The sequence below is a fragment of the Triticum aestivum genome, chromosome 2B (assembly GCF_018294505.1).
Source record: "Triticum aestivum cultivar Chinese Spring chromosome 2B, IWGSC CS RefSeq v2.1, whole genome shotgun sequence".
Lineage (NCBI taxonomy): Eukaryota > Viridiplantae > Streptophyta > Magnoliopsida > Poales > Poaceae > Triticum > Triticum aestivum.
Window position 1 is genome coordinate 374,557,176 of NC_057798.1, and position 7,480 is coordinate 374,564,655.

The window sequence follows — 7,480 nt, forward strand, 5'->3', positions numbered from 1 at the left end:
CGGCTCTGCAAAACAAATTCCACATACCACCATAGAGAGCACAATATTCCATGAATCTAATATGCTGACAACCTTTTATAGCGTGACGTCACGCCACAGCCCGACCTTTATTTGAATCGTTTTTCACCACCAAACACTGCACGTGCTGCGAGGCGGTTTTATCGGCACGTCTTGTCGAAGCAGAGACCGTGTTCCCCTTATCATGGGATTCTCATCAATACAGGTGTGGGTAACCCAACCGTGTTTGTTTAATATGACTCCTCAATTTTAGGCAAGTTCCAAGGACGCTTGATATTCATCCTCTTTATAAGGGGGGCTAGGCTTGTCCTTTTCTTCCCACGCTCAATCCTTCCCCTCCCGTACCTCGAGTTCCAACACCCAAGGCTCAAGCTTAAGCACTTCGGACTTTCAACCATATCCAGATCCAACCTTCAAGGCCGGTGGATGGCCTCCTCTGTCACAGAGGAGGACATCAAGAAGCTTAGGGACGCCAGGTATCTCACCGCCGAAATCCCGCACAGGCTGCCTGCTCAAGGGCAGGTCATCCCCACTCCCGAACCCAACGAGAGTGTCGTATTTGTTTCCCACTTCCTCCGGTGGCTAGGTTTTAGTCTTGATCCCTTCATGAGAGGGCTCATGTTCTATTACGGGCTAGATTTCCATGATCTAGCTCCGGATTCCATCCTTCACATCTCGTCGTTTATCGTCGTGTGTGAAGCCTTCCTCTGCATTACTCCCCACTTTGGCCTATGGCTCAAGACCTTCAATGTGAGGCCGAAGGTGATTGAAGGGCGTCACGCGGAGTGTGGAGGCGCTATAATAAGAAAGGGCGCCGACGCCCCATGGCCAAAGGGTTCCTTCACAAAAACTTCTGACTTATGGCAACGGGAGTGGTTTTACATCACAGCTCCCCGAGGTACAAAGCGGGCGGCCGCTCCAGCGTTTTGCCCGGGCCCTCCGCCGCAACTGGCGTCATGGGTCAACAAGGGGCTGGACTGGGGGCCAGTTAACGACATGCTGACGCTGCAAAGCCGCATCCGAGATCTTCTTAAGAAGGATGTCAGCCTTGTCAAGATAATGCAAGTGATGCTGGTTCGTGGGGTCCTGCCCTACCAATGTCGATCTCCCCGCATGTGGGAGTTCAACCCGGAAGGACCGCGAACCATTCAACAATTCTTCGGCATGACGCTCAAAGAGATGTATGGGTTGTTCTTCGGAAGTGTTATCAGAAAGTTATTCTGCTAATATTAGCAGAATAGACCGGCAAGTTCACTTGTGTGAGTATTGCAGCATAGTTGGTTCGAACAATGACGTGCACTTGCGTTGAGCGTGCAGTGCGGAAGTGTTATCAGAAAGTTATTCTGCTAATATTAGCAGAATAGACCGGCTATATATATATGGTTGCTTGCCATTGAGGCGACCGCGGAGCGCTCTGCTCACGTCCCTGCGCACGCGCTCTACCAGCGGTTGGGGCCTGCGCACGATCACGTTGGAGCCCCCATATGCATGCGGTTGTGTCGCGTGCGTCGAATGATGCAGTTACGCGCTGCAAATTATAAATGCCATCTAGGCATGAGGATATTCCAGGCTGTTCGGCTTCCCCTTTAACTCCCGCAACCATTAAAACCTTAGTCTCTTCAACCTTTCGATCTCGCCCCACAACACAAAAAGCACACCCACGACGACACATACAGAGAGGATATCTAGCGGTGCTCTAATGGAGTTCGGCGAGCATAAAGTGGAGACCCACACGAGGGAGACGGATCTCTCGGTGGTGTACACCATTGAAACGGCCGTGGTGGAGGACTACATCAACACTGTGGAGCAGTTGCCTTATCGAGACAAGTGCAAGGTGGTCGGCATCGACCTCCAGTACACCAGCGGTCAACCCGACAGAGATCAGAAGGTTGCCGTCGCTCAGTTGTGCGTGGGCCATCATGTCCTCTTCTTCCACTACTGCATGGCCACGGAGCCTTGTGACAGTTTTGCCAGGTTTATCCACATCATCGACTACAAGTTCGCTACGGTGGAAACCTGCAACGACGTAAAGGCGCTCAAGATTACAGGCTTGGCCTGCAAGAACCTTGTCGAAATCTGTGACCACTACAGGTGTGGGGCAACACCAAGGACTCCCTGGTTGAACTCGCCTCGGCCATCATCGATCCCTACTACGAAAAGATGAAGCGGGATGCCAAAAAAACACATCCGGTATCCTGGCATGGGACCTGGACGCGGCAACTGGATGAACCTCACCTCGGGTTCGCTGCCAAGAGTGTGTACACATGCTACGAGGTGCACAGGCGGATCATTGACATGAGGAAGTGCCTCGTTACCGAAATCAACGAGGCCGGATCGAGCCACAAGAAGAGCAGTAGTGGCAAGCGCCACAAGAAGTAGATGATGACCACATGATCATTTATCCTAGGTAATTATGCATGTAATATATAATTTACTTTGGTGTGTGGAAATGTCATGTGTGTAGTAGCCACCTATGTAGTTGTGTGTGTGTATATATATATATATATATATATATATATATATATATATATATATATATATATATATATATATATATATATATATATATATATATATCGTCTGTGTTATTATCGGTCTTCACAAACATTTCTGATTACAGACATGTTTGTCGCGTATCACACACATCTTGTTAAATTGAACGTTTCTGTTCTCTTAGCTCAACGCAAACAGTTCATCTGAGTGAACCGTTTGCCCTCTATCGCACACACTTTGATTTGGAGGACATTTTTTTTTTGTTCCGCCTAATCACAAACAGTTCATCCGAGTGAACTGTATGCCATATATCGAACACACCTTCATCTGGCTGCCCATTTCTGTTGTTCCGCCTCATCATAAACAGTTTATCCGAGTGAACTGTACACCGTATATTGCACACACCTCCATCTGGCTACCCATTTCTGTTGTTCGGCCTCATCACAAATAGTTTATTGGACTGAACTGTATGCCCCGCATTGCACATGCAACTAAAATCCAAACCGTGTTTGATGTATCCGCCATCTCAAACGTTTTGCATATTTTTTGATGGTTATTTTACATCATCGTTTGCGATTATTGCATCAAACACAGTTTCGTTGAAGGGTCTCTGATTGTAGTGTCGCGTTAGCAGCATCCTAAGTAGTGGATACATCAAAATTGAGTTAGGGTTTCTGCCTCCACTCTCTTTCGAGTTGGTTTCTTGACAAGTAAGTTTTGAAACCTAATCGTTTTGGATCGTGATCGTGACACTCGACCATTAATTGGTTTGCCTATGTGCATTTCTAGAAATTCCAAAGTAAAGCCCTAATGCCTATGAATGAATGGTAACACATGGTGCAAATCTTTAATCCCATATCGCTACTGGAGGTGGTGTGACACCACCTTATACGGTGAGTTCTCCCAACTACACCTAGTGATTGCTACTGGGAGAGAAAGAGAACACCCCACTTGCTTGCCTCGCCGGGGCCGAGCAAAGGGTGCGGGTGTGCGACATGCATGTGAATGGCCTTCTAAAATCTGGTCCATGGCTTTGTAGGAACATGGCTTCATTTTGTCGTTCTATTTTTTGTTTCCTTGGCCAGTAAGTTTTCAAGTTGGTTTATTGACCATTAAGTTTTGAAACCTAATCAGTTTGGATCGTGACCGCGACACGCGACTGTGTAAGTTGTCCTATATATATGACTTACCGGTCATCGCCAAAGATACATCAAAACGGAGTTAGGGTTTTTGGCTCCTCACCCTATTTGTGCTACCATCGTAATCTACTCCACCCTGAAAGCCCGTGTGCATCTAAGAGGGGAGACAAGGTCTCCGGAGCACTGTTAGAAAAATCTTGAGTAGTTAATTAGTGTCACACGTGCTTGTAGAAGTGCATGCACTTACGTCTGATGTGTCCTAATGTATTCGGTTTAGAGACTGGTCTGTGTACTAGTAGTCATCCGGCTAGGAGTATTAGTTTAGACATGTCCTAGTCCTTGTAGTATTAGGATTCCTACTAGGTGATCATCTTGGCTGAGTCCGAGTAGGTTTAGGTTGAAGGGTTGGCCGCTGCTGGTGGGGAATATATATGCAGCCGGCTGTGGAGTTTTGTAATACCGTGTGGAGAAAAACAAAAACAAATAAAGAGATAAACAAAGGACACAATACGAGCCCTTGGCTATCAGTTTTCGTGTACGCGTGTTCGTCCTGATTTGATGTGATTGATCCTGTGATCGAGTTCTAACAATTGGTATTAGAGAAAGGTTCGAGTGAAGCTGTGCTTGCCTCGGGGTGGCGACCCGACTAGCACCTCGGGGCGGGCGATGAAGTTGCTGGGTGGTGCAGCGACCGGGAGGATCAAGCGATCGTTGTTTGTTGGAGCGACAAGGAGGGAGACAGCAGGTTGCCGTCAGCAAGGCAGTGGAAGGAGATCGTTGATGGAAGAGGTGGTGCCGTTGTGCGGTGCTAGAGCTCATCAAGATCATCATCCACGGGAGTTGGAGTCAAGGAGTCGTGTGAGTTTGCACAATCAGTCGTCGTTGCGCCTGTGACTCGTCGTCGTGTTCCAAGTGCTCGTCTTGTTGATGATTCGTGGGAGTGGAAGTAGTGTGCACGGTGTTCCATGAGTCATATCCATGTCCTCGTGGAGCGTCCTGGTTGCAGCCAGTGTGGATTCCGTGTGATGCCGAAGGCAGACGATGGTAGGAGAAGCCATCGTAAAGCGAGGAGGTGTGCGACCAGTAGAAGGCGATCTACTGCAAGCAAGTATATTGAGTATGGCACGGACCGAGTGCAAGGCAGCGGCCAAGCAATGGCGGTGGCACAACATAGCAGAGCAAGGAGGCGCACTGCATGTTTCCAGGCGGGTCATACTCAGTGTACGGATATGACAGTTGAAGATCAAGCTTGGCATGTAGTGGGACAGTGACTAGTTAAGTTGTACAATGTGAAGACTGATGATTTGTCCAGTCTTGCACGTTGCACGCGTAGATGTGATCGTGTGGGCTGGTAGTCTAGATCATGCGTCGGAGTTTGGATTGATAAGTCACGGATCTACGACGACTGACGATCGGACAAGCACAGAAGACAAAGAGTCAAGATTAGGGGGAGATTGTTAGAATAATCTTGAGTAGTTAATTAGTGTCACACCTGCTTGTAGAAGTTCATGCACTTACGTCTGATGTGTCCTAGTGTATTCGGTATAGAGATTGGTCTGTGTACTAGTAGTCATCCGGCTAGGAGTATTAGTTTAGACATGTCCTAGTCCTTGTAGTATTAGGAGTCCTGCTAGGTGATCATCTTGGCTGAGTCCGAGTAGGTTTAGGTCGAAGGGTCGGCTGCTGCTGGTGGAGTATATATATGCAGCCGGCTGTGGAGTTTTGTAATACAGTGTGGAGAAAAATGAAAAGAAATAAAGAGAGAAACAAAGGGCACCATACGAGCCCTTCGCTATCAGTTTTCGTGTACATGTGTTTGTCCTGATTTGATGTGATCGATCCTGTGATCGAGTTCTAACAATAGAAATAAAGAGAGAACAAAGGGCATGAAACGAGCACATCAAATCAGGACGCACATTAGCCATAAACTGTCGTGGAATTGTCATGGTAGATGTCCTAATGTGAGGACTTAGTCGTGAGGCCAACACATCTATGCGGTAGCTTGAAGGGGTTGAGCGGAATCGAGAGACGCAACACAAGACAAGGATTTAGATAGCTTTGGGCCCCGGGAAACATCATCCGGTAACAACCCTACATGTTGTTTGTGGCTAGGTCTCATTATCATCATGAGGGAGTCGTCGTAAACCGGCTCTTTGTGTCTAGCCCTAGAGATTGTTTCTTCTTACCTCTCCCTCTTGGGGTGCCCTGCCCCTCCTTATATAAGTTGGAGGGGCAGGTTACATGACTAATCCTAGTTGGATTAGGATTACTCTACTACAAGTGGAGTCCTAGTCCTGCTTCCTTTTTAGGAGAATATTCCTTGTGCTTTCCTCATAAACCGGCCCGCCATTAACATAAATCGGCTTTCTGGGCCTTAGGCCTTGTCATCTGTCTGTCCCGCCCGCCGGGTTACCAGTGAGTCATAATGTTCAGGTAGGCTGCTTGTAAACTGTCTGGTCAGGGCGGGTCACCAGTGAATCGCCAAGTGTAAACCGGGTCTCAAGTAAACTGCCAAGTCCATCCGGGTCATAATTCCGACCGGGTCATACCGCGGGGTATATCCCCGACATTAGCCCCCAGTTTAGCTTGGATTTATTCATGGTAAACTGATCCTGTAAAACAAACACAAAAATTGACGGGTTGTGCTCCGGGTTAAAAATTCTTGTAAACCGGCACCTGATCATCCTTAAATCCTTGTCATTTCTTCCTTCTAAAAAAATCCGAGTCAATAGACCAGCTTCATAATCAATTTGCTTGCAAAAGATATTTTGTAAATAAAGAATCCATTTGAATCGGCCTTCAATGCTCTGACTTAACATAAATATTGGTCTTGAAATATTCAATTGATATCCAGGAGGTTTGAAGATGTAGAACTTGTCGGTTTATGATTACCACCATTGTCAGGTTATAAAACAGACGATGCCAGGTCATAATTGCTTGTTGACACCGGGTCATGATTGTTGCCAACGCCGGGTCACACAATTAATCTTCCTAATTTGCTAAAAACTGAGAATTTGAAGATGTTCCTCCTTTATATGCATATTACCTGTAGCCCCCAAGTCTTAAGAGGATAGCATAACAACAGCTTAAGACTTGCTTCAATATAAATATCACAATCTTGAAGAAATCCGATTTGTTCATCCCAGTCATTAGCCATAAATTGAGTATTCCATATATGTAGCCCCCAAGTGTCGGGTTGTCATGCTTGCAGCAACCTGGGACTTGTAATTATCTGATGCTCATAAAAACTTCAACCAGTGTAGCCCCCAAGGGCCGGGTCATTATGCAATAATGAGCAGGGACTTTGTAAATCATGTAAACTTTGAACAGCAATGTGTATCCACCAAGGACCGGCTCAGTAAGATAATATTGAGCTGGGACTTGATATATACTTCAATAAAAATAACATCATATGATGTAACCCCCATCATGGGGCTTGAACCCACGTCCACAAGGTTAAGAGCCTTGTGCTTTACCAACTGACCTAGACGGGCCCTTCAATATAATGGATTAATATTTGTGTACCTTGAATTGTTGACAGGAGCAATTGGTAGCCCCCAAGGGCCGGCTCATTACAATGTGATGAGTCGGATCTTCAATAAGGTGAACAAAAATGACTTTGCATTAGCCCCCAAGTGTCATGGTGCATGCTTGCAGCGACATGAGACTTGCATATTTGATGTAATCTCAACTTCAATAATGTAGCCCCCAAGTGCCGGGTTGTAAGCCTGCAGCGACTCGGGACTATTCCTTTGTAGAATAAATCCCATTGATAAGATAATATCCATTGCGCTGAAGCGACTTTGAAAACCTCAATCATAATATTGGTT

At 46.6% G+C, this 7,480-nt stretch overlaps 1 non-coding gene across 1 annotated transcript; it reads right to left on the minus strand.

The window, feature by feature from the left end:
* Positions 1 to 7,066: 7,066 nt before the first annotated feature.
* TRNAK-CUU (transfer RNA lysine (anticodon CUU)) lies at positions 7,067 to 7,144 on the minus strand. Its single transcript has one exon. It is a non-coding gene; the product is annotated as a tRNA-Lys (tRNA).
* Between the last annotated feature and the right edge of the window lie 336 nt (positions 7,145 to 7,480).